The sequence below is a fragment of the Hyposmocoma kahamanoa genome, unplaced genomic scaffold, assembly GCF_003589595.1.
Source record: "Hyposmocoma kahamanoa isolate Upper Pololo Valley unplaced genomic scaffold, ASM358959v1 303, whole genome shotgun sequence".
NCBI lineage: Eukaryota > Metazoa > Arthropoda > Insecta > Lepidoptera > Cosmopterigidae > Hyposmocoma > Hyposmocoma kahamanoa.
The window spans coordinates 737,523-758,074 of NW_020653784.1; the positions used below are offsets into that span (position 1 = coordinate 737,523).

The following is a 20,552-nucleotide window of genomic DNA, read 5'->3' on the forward strand; positions in this document are numbered from 1 at the left end:
TCCATTCAGAAAAAATAGTTTAATTTCCTAGGAAAAACAAATTTGAAATAATTTATGCATAGCAAAATTTTTTTTAAACTTGTCAAGTTTAAAGTCAAAGTACAACTTTACCACCGGAAAGTAATATCCCAGCCAACTGTAAAACTATGTTACAGTGGCAGTTAAATCCAAAAATAAAAATGAACATCTTTAACTCTAGTCGCGCGCAGTAGATCGAGTCGAAACAGTGTCACTAGACAATGTGTCTACCACAATGTCGTATGGTTCAATTTGGGTGTGTTTAAAAACGCTATCTAATTAGAAAGTTGGTCCACGTAACTAAAATGCAGCGTAGCAGTGCATCCCTTGCACCGAGGGTGAATGACCACGCATGCGCCGTACCTCCTCCTTTTTTGGACTAAATAGCCAACGAGCTGTCTTACGCGTTCATACTGTCTAACTGCGATCAAATTTCGATCTTACTATGTAACGAACTGGATCCCTTTGGAGGTGCGTTCGGTGGCTGGATACGGACGGCAGTGCCTCGCCGGTCGCCAAAGGCTGCGCGCGTACAATACATTGTCTGGTTTTTTTCGCGGCGAAAAGTTTTCGAACTTCTCTCGACGGCTTCTAAATTTGAGTGCGTTATATATTTTGTTTGGATGCCAAAACATTCTGTTGTGTGTACTGGATTATGTGGTTGGATTTTTGAGTTCTGGACATAATGTGGTGTTGAACTATGGTGAGTTTTACAATACAAGTTTAAACCACGTTGCTCCTAACAGGCGGATTGTACAAAAAAGGCAATTGTCTTTTTAGGAAATAACTACATCTGTTTCTTACTCCATTGCGTTTATTTCAACTTGCAAAATACTTGAAACCAAGTTAAATAATTCCTTAAAAATTTGTTGTCGCCGTTGTAACATAAAAATACATTTTAAATGATATATTCACTTTAAAATCAGATTCATTCGTGATTATTTCTCAATAGATATTATTATCACTCAATTACAAAATATAAGCTAATAATCGCATTAGAAATAAAATATGAAGTTAATAATTAGTCGAAGAGTTAACGAATTAATTAGTTATCTTTCTGTTTTCCAGTTAGTACGGCTTCTTTATGAATTAACATAAAGTCAGCAAAATGTTACTAATTAGTTTCCTTTTTGGAGAAGTAAAACATAAATTAAACTTCCTTGCGAATACTTCTTCGGACTTTAAACTTATTCCATACTTATTTTAAGTCTTTTTGTCCGTTATGATTATGACATAAATTAAATAAGTGTATGTTATTAACTTATATAACATTAAGACTGATTTGTACACAGCGTTATTGCGTTTTGTTCAAAACCTTTAAAGAAATACAAGTACCACTGTGTTGCGAGCACGATAAACTTGACACTTGAGATTTAAGTTGAACTCTATTCTATGCCGCTTATGATAAGAACGATTCAAAGTCAAAAGATCAAAACTTTGTCATAAAAGAATATGAACGTGTATAGACGTACCACATATTCTGAGAATTAATAATAACAAAAAAAACAACGCCATCGTATCAACCCCTTATACCTCACGCTGTAGGGCACGGGACTTTTTTGTTTTATAGCCCCACACAAGGGAAACCCGGTATCGCTGGTGCCATGAACACACTTATAGATAACCACAAAATACAACCAAACTCACGAGAGAAATAAATGTAGATTACACAAATTCTTCTCCCGGCCCGGGACCTCTGCGTGGCAGACCATGGTGATAACCGTCCGGCCACCGAGGGTCACCTCCAAGATTCACTCGCGCTTGAGAGTTTTAAATGTTCTCCATAGGAATTTAGGAACTGGGCAGACTCTGTTAATTTGGCGTCGAAAAGTGAGCGTGTCTTACAGCTCCGCCACCAATGAGGAGATTTGGTAGTCGATTTAGAATCGGCGGCTTAGCAGTGGCAACCGTTAGTCGTGCGAGGCGCGACGGGAAGTGAGCGTGCCTACAACTCCGGTACTGTACGTGCACCCGGGTCCCGGAACGGCTCACCTAAGGCACTACAGAAAACCAGATGAAGTCCATGCAAACGTCCGGGGTTAGGACCTGACTTAGATGGTCCCTATGCGGGTTCGCTCGCACAGGTCATAGTGCCTTTCTCGCCTAACCGAGAGGTTGATAGGGAGGAGCACTATAAACAAAACTTGTGTACCTACAAATACACGGCACTGTTCTCCATAGGTTGTGAATCTTCCTCGATATACAGGTTCAGTTAGCAAGAGGTACCTATAGTATACAATTAAACATTCAAAAGGTACGTAACTTAGGTATTAGAGTCACATCAATTGCGAAACAGTTGTTGTTTTAAGAAGTGACGATAAATAATTAGCTTCTTTTGAACAAAACATATAAATGATAACCCTAAACTATAATTCAGCTTAACCCATCGTGTATACGCGCCCACACCTACATAAACTCAGCAGGGATTCTCCCTAACAATATCTGTGTGAAACGCTCCCCGCATGTCAGGTGCAGGCGGGGCATAGACAATAGCCTTGCGAGGGTATTACCGCAGTTGATACTGCTGTAAACTGTGACAAAAAGATTAAATTGATGGTTTAAATTGTAAGAATGGATGCTGTACCTTACTCTTTGAATTCCGAAAACCCGCCCAGAGAGTCCAGCCGTTCTGTTACGCGTGTATATCTTTTGTAATATATTAAGCGGCATAACAACAGGCTACCTGGTGAAAAATAGTAAATTGTGATTAAGGGCGGTAGATAAGAAGTCACTAACGAGAGTTTGTTACTAGCCCGAAGCCAAAGGCTGAAGGCTTTAATGACTTGAGGTTTGTGATTATTACCGCCCGTTGCATATACGATGTTTTTCATCACATTTGCGAGGAAATGCATACGACGATAATTTATTTCTTGTATGCATAATTATCGCTTCACAACACATGTACGGATTTTGCAAGTGGCGGGTTTTTTTTTAAACAGGTCGCCAGCTATTCTTCCATAGATAGTAAAACTCGAACTAAAATGTTATGTAAAGACACAGACGCATGCGCCTACTAAATTCCAAAAAATACTGCAGAATTTGAATTCGCAAAATAAAGACGGATGGCGGCATCCCGTGTATTTTGTGACCTAGTGTTTTTGACGACGTGCATTAAAGAGACTAATCAATACTTATGATTCATTATCAAAGCATCGAAAAAGCTAATTGAGTACAGCCTGTAGAAGCTGGGGTTTTAAAGTTGATACAGGTTATGTTTATAACATTGTCCTGTATTTTGCTTCAGATGTTTGTCCGTAGTAGCAGATAACAACAAGTTTTCACATTATTCCTAAAAATAATAAAAATATTTCTAAATCTGCCACATTTAATACAACGTTAACATGTTCTGTCGCAATGAAAATTAAATCTGCCCAAATGGCAGACATCTGCCACAAACGGTCACACTGTTCTCAAACTCAAACTGACATTGACATTGGCAAGAGGCATCTTGTCAAAAAGTTCCTTTGCTAACTTTCGTATCTCTCATTTAAATATTGTCTACACATTTTTGTCGCATTGTGTTTTATTTTTTACTTTATAGCATTATTGTTTAATTAATTATTTGATTAGGTATTTTGTAGCTTTAATGTTTTATGTGTGTACTATAAAATAACCAATACTTCAGGTAGGTAAACATTCAATCATGCTTAAAATGAAATGTACGTACAAGAACGTTACCTAATCTATGGTCGAATTGAATCAATTGCGTTGTGTTCTTGCATTTATTCTAAAATGCACTGTTTTGCAATTTCGTTATTCCCGACTTTGATGTTGATTTTGGGTCAGCTTTCGCCATCCTTCTTTAGTGAAATATAGTTAAAATGCAAATGTTTAGTTTTTTCCATCCGTCAAGTTTATGCGAAACATTATTTTGTTCAGATTTTTCAAGCATAAAAACTTTTTGCTTAATCTTGACGTAAAAAGTCCGTAGGGCGATAATGTAATGGAAAAGTCCATGGGCATAATAAAGGATATTACGGCTTTGCCCGTATGCCATGACACCGTTTACGAGCAAGTGTGATGAAAACGCCATTGTATATTATATAATCATCAGAATTCTAATGCAATTGGCTCGCTACTGCAGCGCCTCGGGTATTTTCGCCGAGGTGGGTGAGATCAGAACTCGTAAAGCCTCGTTCTGGACTCAAGGGCCAGAGCCCAATATTGAGCTCTTTAGTGGAGAACGTAACTAGTTCTATGTTTTGGCACTGGATCACCGTGTACTGCACTGGCAACGTTAGACGACGGCTACTTTATTTTATCATATATTTTTTTGTCCAATGGCATAATTTTGTATGAAGAGTCTATGCAATCTGAAATGGCTTTGGTTGAAAGAGAAAGTGTTAAATCAATCACTTTATGAAAACACGATTCCTAAAAGTTTTCACAATAGAAAAAAACAAACTTATCTCGAAATTTTACAAGAAAAACGCTGTATTCAATAAGTACTAATGACTTTTTTTGTATCAACTGAACTAAATAGACACGTGTACTTTACGATACACATTTTATCAAATGGTTTTAATTTCGTTTATAAAAAAAATAATTCTGAAATAAAGCCAGTGTCCCTAACGCTCGACCCAAGCAAAACGAACCGTATTGGTACGGGAAAAATTTGAATTCTTAAGTTTTATCGTTAAGTATGTAATCGTATTATTATTTAATGATTTTACAACATTGAATATAAACGTGTGACCTTATTTGGATAGGTGCACAACCCTACCACTAGTGTAGTATTAAACAAATGAACGAAAGCAATGCGAGGTGGCGGTGGTGGTGCCGAGCATTGCGGAACCCGCGGGAAAGTTAAGTCCGTTGCTAACTATACATACAGAACCTGTGAGTATAACTGATCCCCGATACTAGAACGTCTTGGGTAGACGTTCTAGTATCTAAAAGTCTGAAAAGTGTGTGTGTGAATTGAATAATGGAGTATAAAGGAATGGCTTTTAAAGACATTGTATTTTGACACCAGTTATGTGCTTTTCTGTAATAATAAACACTTTATTTCAGGTATGCCCATAATTACAATACAGAAAAAAGCAATTTTGAAAATTTTGAAGCGAATTATAAAACATTAATTTAAAATAAAAATATAAATGTCAAAATTGACAATTGAATAAAATTGCACAATTTTTTTTACAACATTTTCTTTTGTATGTCGTTCCTTGTTATTGTATTTAACCCTAGAAAGATAACCATATTTCATAGTACGTTAAAGATAAGTCGATACGACGTGTTACCGTTCAAGTACTCATAATTTTGATTGTGTGTATATTTTTTTGTACCTGTGGTAATGTATCAATTAAAGAGCCATTCTGCTAAACTCAAACTCAAACTCAAAATAATCTTTATTTCATAGGTAAGCATTATTACACTTGAAATCGTCACAATGGTTAAACTCTACCGCTCATTCGTAAGGCAGATTCCCCTGAGAAGAATGAGCAAGAAACTCTAGGGGTTGCCCTTTGTAAATAGCATTTACAATATTTTTTTATTTTTATTTGAAACATCAGAGATCGAGACTACCTCCATGAGCTAAACGGGTTATTACCACGGATTTTTGTCATCCAAGTACGCAGAAGTTGTATAATAACCTTTAGTATAAAGTTTTTGTTTCACTAAAGTTTTAAACCTCGTGAAAGGCAAATTTTGTATATCAACCGGAATCTTGTTATAGAAGCGTATACATTGCCCCTTAATGCTATGTGTAAACAAAACAATGACGATTATTCGTATTTTTATTTAAAAAAATCGATATGTTTGATGAATATACGAAATAGGTCTTTCTCTAAAAAATATTGAGATCTCTTCTATAGGACGTAAAATTATAACTATAAATTTGAGAAAATCAATAAAGTACATTATGCAATATAATTTACTACAAGAATTTAAATAAATAAAAAACATTTTGGCCTCTAAGGCGTTTAGGACAAGTGTTCGACTTATGCTTTCCGCAAATAGGATTTTTCATTTTGTCACTCGTGGACTTTGTCATCTTTTTCATTTTTGACAGATATAATACACAATATTACCTTTTATTCGGCTTAGGTATATTATTGTTATACATATTAGGCCTTAGGAAACAAAGCCTTGGTAGTCTAATGGTTTGTCTTACCGCCTCCCAAGCAGAGGCCGTGGGTTCGAACCGGACTAGTAAAACAAAATATCGTGATGAAGCCTGCACGTCGAAGAAGTTTCACAACTCTCGAAAAACGTGTAAAGTCCCCAAATGGCATTGGGTCAGCGTGGCGGACTTCGGCCTAAAACCCTCGTCTTAGAGGAAGCCATTGCCCGGCAGTGGGACGTATAAATACATATGTTGTTGATGATGATGAGGCCTTTGTATCTTTAGCCGAATTTAGCACTTTGTATATACGTCGTCTTGTAATATATTATCATCACTTTCATTGTCTGATCTTTCGACATCTTCGTCTCTCAAATCTTATAGTAACCGGGATATTTCAGCATCTTTTACAAAACCTTGTCGCGTCATTTTCTTGTAATAACATAGCCAGTATTTTTTTTTTAATAATTATTAAAAATATATATATTTGTTCACACATAAATCACAAAACACAACACCACCAAAGTACAAAAACTAGCGCAAAAGGTATATTACTTGTAAAGCAGTTACTTACCTGTCACTAACAGTTTCTACAAGCTCTAGAGGTCAATTGAGTTGGCAGGAACGGTGCGTGCATTAGTGCCTAATACGAACGAATTATAACGATTTATCCAAATCGAATACGTCTTTTCGACGTAGGTTATCTTTCTAGGGTAAATTGTAATATCGTGACATTTGGTAATATGAAAAAAATAATTATATTGTTCCATTGTATCATATTCAATGACTATGCGTTTTTAGACGCATACTTTTATACTAAGTTCTTTATTATGTACGTGACAGTTATAGAAACATATTTGTGAATAGATAAGATCGACATAATTATGCCAGCATGAAATACGGTTCACACGTCAGGTGCACGAGTACGCGTGACAATACACGTAGGACACAGCGTTGAAACTAATTTGTTTTTGGAGTGTGACATAATATTCATGCTACTACACCAAGGCGTAACTTCAACAACGGTATGAGACATAATATTGCATAAAATATTAAGATATTTTATGAAACACGCATGTTTATGTCGAACTGCGTACTGAGAAAGCATTGTGGTGTGAAAGAAATTTTAGTGATCAAGATGAGAAAACTTACTATTTTAAAAACTCTCCGTACAAAACAGTGTTTATTTTTTTAAGATACAAGGGAAGGGACAAACAAGTCGTACGCCTCGTAGTAAGCAACACGCCTGTCCATGACAGTTGCAGTACCCTCAGCGCTTTAAATCGCAAAGATCTGAGGGGTCTGCCACCTGCGATATGAGTTGAAAAGCCCCATGTGCATGTGCCTTCAAAACAGTAACGCGCTAGTAAGGTGGTAGTACTTTCCTGATGGGACAAGGATGGAAAAAAATTTAAAAAACCCGCGATACAAAACGGAGTACTCCAAAAGGTCAATAAAGTCACCCGTAAGATGGCACGGCGTTGTCCAACAAAATGATTTTCCGTCCAGTCTTGAGTAGCCCTAAATTCTAGTTTTCAGGAAACACAGATACCGGAAGTGTATGCCATTCATTTATATATAGTGGGAAGAGGATCGCTTGAGCGCGCCCTACTCACACATTGCGGCCTGGAGGCCTACCACAACCTCTTAAAACAATATTACTTTAACCTTACATTGACTTTTCGTATCATAACTTAAAGTAAGCTTATTATAATGTTAAAACTATGATGTTTTGTTGGCAGTTTTGTGACTATTCATTAATTCAGTTCGTACTATGACGCGATTTTAACATTAAAGTAATATTGTTCCTATGTGAAATTTAGCAATCTTAAAATAATTACTCGGACGCAGTGGAAACAATATTATTTTCGAATTTATTATCTAAGTATTGATTTGCAATGATTAAAAGTTATGTTGAACTTATTTATTTACATAAATCTCTTTAATATTTTGTTTATTTTTTATTTAATAGTACATAGGAAATAACTTCTCATTAAATAAAAATACGCCATGTTTATTTCGTAAAATTATAACAGCAACATCTACATGCTCCTTGGCGACACTAACCGTTGACGCTAGACTTTAATTCCGAATTCACAACGTAACTATCGAGACTCAGCTTGTTTCATTTATTTTTCTTAATAAAAATGCGGCAAAATAATTGAAAACAACGTAATTTTAATAGATTTTATTATTACACACTTTTCTTTTTATAGCAGTTAAAATTCTCTGAATGTAAATAAAATTGAGTACTTAAACATACTATGACAAGATGATTCGGAACATCAAAGAAAGTATGGCATTACACAGTTCATATAGTGTTATTTCTTTCCTATTTTTAGTGAGGAATAGACAATATTGAGAAATCATTCGTTCTTTCAATCTCTTTAGCAATAATACATTACTTGGTTGACGGGTTTGTCATGGTACGAATATGAGTAATATTATAATAAGCTTACTGTATGCTTACATTGAAATAAGATTGATTTTGGAAAGGTTATGGTAGGCCCCCTGTTCAGATCCGCCTCTGATCGGTAATTGCAAACGCGAGAGTGCGCGCGGCCTAGCTCTCCATACATACTCGAAACTCATCCGTTTTGCGAGCTCCAAGTAGAAAGCAAAACGCCTTGGGAGAATGACTGATATACAATGAAATAAGCATAAAGAGTTTCGGACTATAGTGTAATGTAATGTACTTTCATTATAAAACAATTTAAAATTTAAAAAACCCCCGGTTTTTGTACATGTTCCAGAAAATCAGTAAAGTTGCCATCATCGGGCAGAATGATCAGCGTGGTAGTTCGACTGAGCTGTAAACACTGTACACTCAACTTTACACCCCAATACAATATAAGACTCCAGACCATACCCACAAACCTAGACCAGCCTTTTCTTTATCTTTACCATTGTTTATCTTTACCTTTACCATTGTTTATAAAGTACTGCGATTCAGCAAATAAACGTGTTATCTATCTATCTATCTACAGTAAGTAGTTGAACAGTTGAGTAGTCTGCAGACTGCTCCGGTTGCAGCATCAGATCAAAGTTATTGTAATATAATCAAATGGTCATTAAACATAGTTAGAACCGTCCCGATTAAATTGCTTTCAAATAAAAAAAAACTGCTTTGATGACAGCCCTTCTATTTGAAAGCTACCACGCCATAGACGTACACCCAAATACACACACAAACGCTTCAAAATTATAGCTCCCCTCTTTTTGCGCCGGGGGTTAAAAAACGGAATGCTTTGATTGTTTGCTCATATAGAAAGGATGGATGTCAGTAGATTGACAGCACAAATGAATTAAGCAAACGTGAATAAAAACGTGAGAGAGGTACTTCGACGTAGTACATATCACAATCAGATTGGGAGTGGATGAAGAGAGTGATCAGGGGTGATGAGGGGTGGAGGAGGGGAAAGAGGTTTATGATCACTATTTATGTCTAATGATATGTATGTGTTTGTTTAACATGAAAAGAAATAGGTTTGTTGAAGATTACGTATAAATTAAGAGAGTCGGCAACCTTTTGGTCCGTAAGCAATTTGAAACCCAAACTTCATAATTCGATCAGCATAAGATAACTTAATTAAAAACGCCCCTTGCCGGCTAACCGGCTACAAAAAAAAGACATTCCGTGGAAGGGTAGCTTGAGATAAATTAACGCTCTTCATTTTACTCGGATAAAAATCAAATTTCTTTAATGCCCAACATTTGTTCGTTGTCGTCGCGACTGAAAAATGTGGACAAAGATTAAAATGTACTCGAGGCAAGATGAAGAGAAGGATTGCGGGGAAAAGGGGACCATTCTTTACATTTTATTATGTTTAACGCTGTGTTCGTCGAATAATTTGAGAGCTTGATTTGATTATCTCTTTTATGAAGCATTAATAGCAACTCGGCAATAAAGAAAGAAGAATGATGTTATTTTCTTTTAATAGACTAATTAGTTTCTCTCGTAAATCTTTCAAGGAAATTAATAGTGAAATAAACCTGGCAGTTAATTTAACATTTTAAATTCCTGTCACCGCCATGAAATCGCGATAAACTCGTATAGTGTTAACAAACACTCAGCCGCTCTCCGAGGAAATAAACCGTGCCCAAACTGGCCGGGTCAGCCCCGCGTGCCTTTTTCAATTCCTACTGGGAGATTAGGGTCACCAAATTTTTAAGTAACTATTTGACGTGCTTTTTACCTTAAAATTTCATCGACTGAGGTACCGACCGGAAGATGGAATTTCACATTAAAATATTGCACAAAACATGGATTTTTTTTTTCATATATATTGGTAATAATAATAATCAATAATACAGTGCGCCAGAAAACCATACCAATAAGCTGGTCTTAACTAGGGAAGTCATTGTACTATGAGTACACTGTACTATATATAGTCACTTCGGAGCACTAACCTTCGGTGGCACCTCAAAAACATTAATTAATTTTGCTTTAGCGACACTAGTGTTTTTATAGCTATATTCTGAACCTAAGAAATACACACTTTCGTCAGAGTTGTGGATATAAAACGGTAGTTTGTTTTTCAAGTTTTGCAGCCTTATGAACTCAAGTCAAGATCCCGTGGGATCACGGGTCGGATCCCGGCACAATGGGCCGGGAATTCAGCCGGCGTCACGTTGACTGTGATTTGCGAACCTCTTTGCGCTCACGCGGACTTTTGATTGGTTACAAAACGCCATTGCCTTGTTGAATTACAGCTCGATTTTTTTGAGTACGGAGTCCGGTGCTTTCGCTAACCGATGATTTCTCCTAGTTAGATGGTCTGATACGTAGGTATCACGTAGGTATACGTAGGTACTTTGTCTTTTTTTATAAAGACTACGTCAAATATGCTTCTATCAGAAGATTTGTTTAATGCGCAATACTGTTAGCTTGCAAAGGGAGATGGACAAGCACCCGGGTTTTTACACGGCGCTTTTTTAACGCCGTGTTTTAATCGGGTTGAAATCCAATAATGTCCGAAATCTAAGGCAAAAACTATTTACTACTAAATATTTGTAAGTCAGTTTTGATCAGATATAATGATTATTATTGCAAAATGTTTATTGCTTGCTTACATATTTAACCTTTCTACTGAATCAATTCCCTAGGAACTCGCATTGAAATGAATATATACAAAAACTCGTTATCGTGAACACTTGAATCGATTTTGATAAAAAATCGAATCGTTATGTGCGTCTCTAGCGGTAAGTGAGAGTCCACAGGATTGCAAGAGAGTATTGGGTGGCGTTGCCTCTTTATGTAAAAAAAAAAATTCATCGCAATTTGTAATAAATGTGGAATTACCTCAATTCCGTGTTCGTCGTTTTTGCCCACGTTTTGGGGCAGAAATGGGTTAAAACTCGGGCGGGTTAATTGGGTTTTAACCTTCTGCCCATCTCTGGTTGCAAACCTTTTGCATGTTGCTATGCTTTACACTAAGGGTACCTCCAAGAAGTGGCCACTTAGCAATATTGTGATACACTTACATTAATGTTATTTATTATCATTGTAATTTCAATGTACGTAAAAGAACATTTCAATCATTCATTCAAATATGCACCACTTTTTTCGTTAATAGAATCAGTCCCACTATTACCATGCAATGACCGAAACTCGAACTTTTGTTGTCCCAAAGAGATATGAAACAGGGCACAGAATACGGACTGCTCTAATAAAAACATTAATGTTTTCGTCTAAATCAACGTTTGGACAAGCTTTTGTGCCGTACCAAAATCACAGAATAAATCAATAACCAAGCAGGGCAGCGGCTGAAAAGTTGTATTAGCCGCAAGCAATTTGCTCACGGAAAAGCGACACAACACGAAAACGTCACCGCCACTGTTGAGGAACAAAACACGCTATTACCTCAACGTCGTGTTGCTTTTCATAGACCGGCCAATTCACGCTTCTGTTATATTACGGCTGAAGCCAGTTCCTTAGTTTTAGACTTTGATGAATTGAACAAGATGTTTACGGTCATGTTATGTTAGTTACATTGAATCTGTTCCCGATTACCAGCCAGTTGGTAACTGTAATACGAAAAAAAATCTATAATTTTATGAATTTTTCCCGTAAACACATAAAAACGAATACAACATAAATAACGGTGATGACGACGTACCAATGACGTTATTACATGATAATATATAATACAAAATACAAAATTACGAAGTAAATGACAAGGCGTTGTAACTTGTCTCGTCATATCTTAACGGTAGAATTCAGAAAGTAGACATAAATGGAGTGACTTCTTTGGGTTCTCCGGTAAAAATGGGTGTTCCACAGGGTCCAATTCCAGGGACCTTTCTTACTTCTCATTTATGCCAAAGATCTACGATTCTTTGTTAAGGACCTTTGCGAAATAGTATTGTTTACTGATCCTTGATTTTTAAAACAGACAGACATGACATTAACTATGATAATATTAACGATACCCTTTGAAAGGTACTGTATTGGTTTAATGTTAACATAAATTTGAATTACCTAATGTAAAATCGACTAGTCCAATCATAGAAAAAAAGGAGAAAATTTAGGCCTTGTTAATAAAGCTGTCTTTTTAGGAGTGACCTTAGATAGTAAACTTCAATTGTTTCCACGAATATCTTCCTTAGCCAGCATATTAATCTCTGCTGCATACGCAGTCCGTAGAATACGTGAGCTTACCGATGTTACTACTGCTAGACTAGTTTACTTTAGTTACTTCCATAGTATACTGTCCTACCGGATTCTCATGTTGGGAAAGCGGCAGATATACAAGCCATATTTGTGTTCCAAAATTGAGCTATTCGTTCTGTATATCGTTTAGGTTCTTGGGATTCTCTCAGAGAAATGTTTAAGGAGACTGGTACATGATTGTGGCATCACAGTACCAAATATTTTGTATGCCCGTAAAAATATACATAATTTCATTAAGAAAGAAGATACATAATATTAACCTTAGAACTAAGTCCAAGCCCATGGTACCACGATTTCGTTTAACTACGGTAAGCGATTCTTTTATGGGGAACTATATATATTTTTACAATAAGCTTTCAGAGCATATATTAAGATTATCATTTCCTAAGTTTAAAACTTACATTAAACGTATTTTAATTTAAAAGTCATATTACAAAATTGAACAGTACTTGTTAGATAAAGATGTATGGAAAGACAATATGAGTCTTGATTCCACACAATTATGATTCAAAATGTGTTCTATAGCATTTAAGTTTATTGGAAAAGAGCAATCCCTAGAGTTTCTTGCTCGTTCTCAGGGAGGTCAGCGTAATGAACGAGCAGTAGCTTAAAAATAGTGTAAAAATTGCTCAAGTGTAAAAATTTTAGCTATGGAATAAATGACTATTCGACTTTGACTAAGCGCTGCTAATATCCCATGTAGTTGAAGACTCATTAAAATCGATAGATAAAACACAAGGAGGTTGCGAATGCGGCAATACCAGAATGTAACTAAACTCTATTTGATATGAAAAAAGACATATTAGTTTTATTTCGTGTGTTTATTTTTTAAATATACATTGTCATTTAAGACACTTTTTATTATTGAACATGCGATGATATTTGTGCAGCAAAAATCCCTTCTGTTTAAGGTTATTTATGAATAATAATAGTAAATTTATTTGCCATAATAATAATACAACTTGCATAGTGTACAATAAGTAAGTATCAAAGAATGAGTAAATATGACCGCTGGTACTTAAAAAAGGAAAATCTGAGCTATAAATACCAGTAAACCGTAAAATTGGCAATTGTCGTTAACTTTATTTATACATTATGCAAAAATTATAACAAGAACATGTAGCAATTTGTGGAGACAGCAAATAAATAAAATTAAATTAATCTATATTAAGTTCTTAGGTTTTCGCGATTGTTACACATAGGAAAAGAAACGACCTACTAAACGTCGGTTTGTTTGAAAAAACAAATATACGCGATTTAAATCCGGAAAAATAGTTTTATTTCCTATTAATCTAAATTACATGTTCTAAATAATTCTCTCGCTGAAAGTGTATGCGTGGGTGTGTGAGAGAGAGTGTAAGTGTGTGTTTGTTTGTGAGTGTGTGTGTAGGGGGAGTGTTGCGCGCGCGCGTGTGTGACTTGGAAAAAGAGTGCATATTTGATGTGAAAACACTTCATTGAACAGCATAAGAAGATTTTCTGTTTCTTCATATGACAGTTTTAGAAGCCATTTGGTTATTATATTCTTAAACTTATATTTATTTTTTAGAAGAAACGGTAAAATATTATTACTTTTGTTGTATAAGAATCGTCCCAAACAGTAAAAGAACTTTTGACTGAAAGAAGTTTTGCAGATAACTCTTCGGGGAATGACATTCACACGTCTACTTTATTGCAATGAAGGAAAGTACATATACATATATACTGGGAGGGGCAGGGTGTTGTCGTAGTATAGTTTGGAGAACAAAGAGTTCGCATATTGTGAGTACCTCACAATCGTTGGAAAACGAAAAGGTTCGAACGAACTTACCTTTAAAACTGCTCTCTGAGCGCGCTCGATCCAACCGATGATGTTATGCAGTAAACCAGTAAAGATTGAAACAATGCAAGGTACACCATTTTTAATATACGGGGTTCAGCTACATTTTTTTTTTTTTTTTTTTTATTGCGACTCGACAAAATGACTGCACCGCGCCTGATGGAAAGTGCGAATACAGTCCAGAGATGAGAGTAACGGATGGAAAACACAAATATCTTCACTCCGTCACTATCATTTTGCCGGTCTGGCCAAATGCACTGGATGTACACCAACTGATCCCTGAACGCGATTCGCAAAAGCGTTTCACTGTGGAGGGTTTTCCGCCGTGTGTACTGTAGACTAGGCTGTACTCTTTGAGTAGAATTGCTGGCTGAACATAGGTAATGATTATAGTTTTGTATTTGGAACGCTAAGAAAATAAGAATAGAAGAGCTTGACATTAATAGATTAAGATTGTTTTGTAACCCAAAAGTATAAAATATGTAAAATAGTGAAATAAACCAAAGTTTAAGATAATCCCAGTTTATATTATTAAAAGTACCTCTCGCAATGCGTCTGAGCTACAGCCCTCGATTATAGTACTGTGGTCGCTATCCAGTCGGCACAGAGCCTACCACAATGCTAAGCAGATGGACACTTGTGACGCCCTCGGTCGCCTCTTACGACCCCCACGGGCATGTATGGGGAGGCGACAATGTATTCTTAAGCCGTCGCCCCACGGCTAAAACATATCTTAGATGCTTAAAAACGGTATATAAGCGTACGTATTCTGCCTGTTAGGTGTTCAATGTGGATTACAAAATTTAGATGTTCATCTAAAATCACACCCAGGTACCTGACAGTGGTAGCTATTTCTGATTTAGGATAGTCGCAAGGAAGGTTACTATTTACAGCGTGGTTATGGGCGACTAAACTTAGCTGTTACAGTTCTAATGCTTTTGGTTGATTAATAATGAATTTCAAAAACTTCGTTTCAACAACATTCAGCGACAGTAAACTTTCAGTGAGCCAGCTGGTTATCGAGTTAAAACCAATTTGTGCAGCTTCAAATGCTTGCTCCCAAGTGCGACCCGTAAAAATGAGAGCCGTGTCATCAGCAATAATAATCTAATCATCTGTTGTGTTGGTTACTTTCATTGTGTCGGGTAATCCAAAAACGGTATATACGTAATATCTTCGTAGCCGAATGCTTTTTAATACTTTATTTCGCTCGCTCTATTATAAAATGAAAAATATCTTTTGACTGACAAAATCATTTAAAATAATTATAAGTTTTTTATTTAAAAAAAACAGACCTGTAAAGTTTGCTTATCGACTTTTTTTATTAGAATTTCTGTGAATGAACATCTATTTGCTAAGTTTTATTGCAATCGGTTAACGGAAAGTGCGCGATACCGGATTCATCCCCTAGTTTGCCACCCTTAGAGGTGGAATATTTTCTTCAAATTTAAATTGTACCTACACGGTCTTTCCAACAGAAAAAGAATCTTCGAAATCGGTTCATAAATGCCTGGAGTAATTGCGTAAAATACACACACACACACACAAAAAACACACAGTCCAATTGAGAACCTCTTCCTTTTTTGAAGTCGATTAAAAATAACTATTTACGCTAATCAGTTATAATAACCAGCGGTGTGGTTTTCTGTGAACTATCTTGTCTTAACCTACTAATAAGTTGAAGAATAAATCATGTAAATACGTGTTATACGTCCCCACCCTTCGCCAATGGTATCTAATTAAACTTTAAAATGGTAAAATCTTTTATATAATTAACATTAATGAATTTATAAAACCCTTAATCGCACCCTCTGTAATAAAGGGTCGTATTCGAAATGTAACATTTATTGGAAACAAATTTTTTTTTAATGTCAGATATTATTACGAGCAAGTCGTCCGTCTGGTGTCAAGCGACATGCTTATCTATAGCCGTTGCTGTGCTACCCAGAGCTATAATCGCAAGGATCTGAGGAGCTCTACCACTGCGCCCGTCACCCTGAGACAAAGTTGACAAGTCCCACGTGCCCCTAGTTTCACCAGTACCGATACCCTTCAAAACTATTGTCCAAATTGGTCCCATTTCAATTTGAAGGAAATATTCCACTTCTAAGGGTGATTAATTATGGTATGAATCCGGTTTCGCGCACTTTCCGGTAACCGACTTCAATAAAACTTGGCAATCTGTGATTCCACGAACTTTTGAGGTCGGTTTTTTTAATAGAAACAGTAATAATTATTTTAACGATTCTTTCCACTAACGCTGTTGACCAATAAAATTATAAAATTAATCAAGAAACAGCACGCAGTGTAATAATCATGGCTTCCATTTCCAAATCTCATTTCATTCAATATTACAGGCATTGTGCCTATTCCCTGCAACGCAGCTACAATCTTGACCAGGAATTGAACTCAAGACATAACGGGAAGCGTGGACTCAGCAGGCGGAGCATGCAAGTGACGTGTGTATGTAATATTATTAAGTAGATAGATACCAGCGAGCGATGTAAAATAACGACGCAAAGCACGATATACAAATAAAAAATACGTTTGTACGAGTATATTTATAAGAAAAGTGAATTATGTATAATTATACACGTACTAGAAAGTAGAAAAAGAGACAAAATACTAGTTATCCGCTCACGCGATGCGCTCCCCCTACCACAAATTGGCGGCTATTTGGTTTCGCAAGTTAGAAAAGGATTCAGTTTAAATACAAGTTTTTATAAATAAAAATTATTATTCTGCATTGCTAAATGAATACCCTCCGTACTACAACAAAAACATCTCAAATAAAATGCAGTAATACACCGCAAATCCTGTACTTAAAACGCACTAATGAAATTTTTGGTGTACTTAAAATTAAGTACGTAAATATGATAATATTCCGTTTGAGTGGTTCTAACGTTTACCATGAAATTACTCCTTAAAGTATAGTATATAGACATTTATGTTCAGGGTATACTTAAAAAACGCTACTTACGGTACGTTTTCAATAAATAAACACCGAAATCACCAGCCCAAACAATAACACACACGATTATCGTGACGTATTTTTGAAGTTGTTTATTTTTTTTAAATGACAGACCCAGGCATTAAAAATTTTGTGGTTTGCTAGAGTAGTTACCGAAATAGCAATTAGTATTAGTTCTTTTACCTGTTATAACTTCGATATCCGATAAATCGATATAAAATCATCACCGGCACCACTAAGTGTGGTATGCGTCTACGGCTGTATGTATCGCGTGAGCGGTTATACAGTGTTATGACGCGATACGAATATAATAATAATAATGTATTTATTTCTCTCCACAAACATAACAGCTGAACATAAACAAAAGTAATATAGACAAAAATAGTGTTTATATTGTTAGCAAAAGACTAATACGAATATGTTATGAAAAATTAATGCTAACAAGCTTATTGAAAGGCGAATGTTTGCGTTGTAGCTTTTGCAGCGTACTTCGGCATACATTCTTTACATATCCATTCCTTGCCAGTAAGTACTAGGTACCGGAGAGCAAAGTGATACAACACGCCTCAACAAAAATAAAAGAACTTAATAACTCAACTGCAATTCAGAAGAGAAACATAAATCTGTGTAAAGATATTAACATTGCTGATAAAATAGCGCGATTGCAAACTTCGGAGCGCAAAAGAGAGGAAGTGGGCAGCCCGCCGTCGGCAAAAGTAAACTAACCAACCGCTTTTGGTGGTGCAAAATGGAAACTGACGGTTGTATATCAAATTAGTAGATTTTATTAATTGAAGAAGAAGAAGTATCGGCAAACCATAACTATCTTAAGAAGCTAATCGGCATGTACTATCAGCGAAATTGACGCGTTACCACCTCAAGGGTATTTTTTGAAAGGAGGCAACGGTGCCCATTAGCGGCCTCCCGCAGCTCGATTATTCCTGTGAACCAATGGCGCTTAAGGTTATATCTGCTTACAAACAAAACTGTTTTACGAACTGGGAAGGTTCAAACTTTACTGACAGTACATGTTTCTTGAATTCTTCTTCAAAAATTATTTAGTATAAATTACGATTTTTTAATGTATACCAGTTCGACTATACTCCAAATATTCTGCGTCGATCGTCTAATTTGATCGAAGATACAACGCATTTACACAGACTTAAATCTTAATGTTATTTTCAACTTTATCAGAAAGTTAATCTGTCGAAATAACAGCTCGATTCAGATTTAAATTCGGTTTTGCTTCGTCCTTTGCTAAGTTTCTGTTTAGCTTCGTTGTATTTTGGGATGTTTGGAAATTTGGTATTTATTTCAAATTCATTCATTTTTTAATTTTTTTCAATGATTTTTTTATGACATCAAGTTACGAGACAAACAAGTCGTGCACCTGGTAGTTAAACATCACCATTATCAGCCTATCACAGTCCAGAGGACTGTCCAACCTAGGCTTGGGAAAGCCTATGTCCAACAGAGGTTGGACATAGGCTTCCCCAATGTGCACCATTTCGCTCGGTCCTCAGCTTGTCGCATTAATTCGCTGCCAGCAGCCTTTCGCAGATCGTCGCTCCATTTGGCCAGATTACAAATAATGTTTAACAATTCAATATTTTCCTCTTCGTCTATTTTAAATTTTAAAAGCAAAGCATTTAAAAATGTAGATACAGCTGCTATTAATAAAACAGCCTTCGGTGTTTTAAAACAATTATTGTTTAATTATTATAATAACCTGGAATATACATCGTTGTTAACCGCGTGTGATAAAGAACATCTGTGTTTCTTATATTTTTTAGAACACCCAAATATGTAAATGGTTGAAATTGTACAAAAACATTATGATGTATATTTAGAAAACTCGTGAGCGTAATTTAATTATAATATTCACTGTATGCTACATACATTTTTTAATTAGTTTCATTTTTCGCTTTCCCCTTCCTGTACAACCTGCGTCAAACCACATAACTGTGTCTTAAATGAAACGTCAGTCGAGGTGGACGCTATCGACATTCTTATCATTATCATCATTATCGTTGACGCATTGTACGTTCCACTTATGATCATGGGTTTCCTCTAATGTGAGTTGGAGACTTCAAGGTTTGTGAACCTGCTTCGATGTGCAGGTTTCATCAGAATTTTTTTCTTCACTATTCGAGAGGTTTAACTACTTAACATTCGTAAATGTACAGACGGTAGCACACCAAGCTACACAATGACGGATCTCGTTCCGTTGCGTTGGAGGCGATACTGGAAACAAAAGTCTATAGCTGGATTTGCTGTTGACTGTACGTTATTTAAAAACATCTAGTTTTAGAGACGTATTTAATATGAGCCGATTCCCCTTGACTTTCAATTCTTACCAAAAACAATGTCATCTAAAACAATCAAAACGAAATCAAACACCGAAGCACCCCTGAAGGTTACCTTATGCCTCCAGAACCCCTAAAGGTACCTTATACCTCCCTATTTACACCGTACGAGACGTACATAATACGCCGAGTTTGCCCGCGGCAAGCGGCGGCGGCGTCTTATTAGAACAGGGAGTTGATTAAATGCACGTTTATCCAGCCTGCTGCCATCTTGCAACGACGCTAACACTCGTAAAATTATAATAATAAGCTTCTATTTTACTTGTGGTGTTTTTATGTAGGTATGTATGTAGTATAATTATACGTACACGTCTTTGCGCTTCATAATTAATTGATCTTACGTGTCACAACCCTGGGAAAAGAGTTACGTCCCCAACTGACATTGGACCGGCGGACTGTGGTCTAAACACTCGCTGTACCTGTTCCCCATGCCCAGTAATAGGGCGTACAATAATAATAATGAAGTGCCACAGACAACGCTCCAATTACCTGGTCTCGAACTAGGAAATTTTCTGACTGTGAGTACCAGAGGAATTTACTCTGGGCACTACCCAGAATGATTCAGTTGATGACGATGATGACATGAATGGTACAACACAAGATCACGCGTTTGCAGAGTTTAATGCATAAAAATGAGC

The 20,552-nt window shown here is 36.2% G+C and overlaps 1 protein-coding gene across 2 annotated transcripts in view; it reads left to right on the top strand.

The window, feature by feature from the left end:
* The first annotated feature begins 497 nt into the window (after positions 1-497).
* The window catches only part of LOC113229327 (lachesin), a 98,801-nt gene continuing 78,746 nt past the window's right edge, over positions 498-20,552 (top strand). For both annotated transcript variants that reach the window (XM_026462881.1, XM_026462882.1), the window contains exon 1: positions 498-721. The gene's annotated coding sequence lies outside the window, so the exon portion shown is untranslated. The remainder of the gene's footprint in view (positions 722-20,552) is intronic.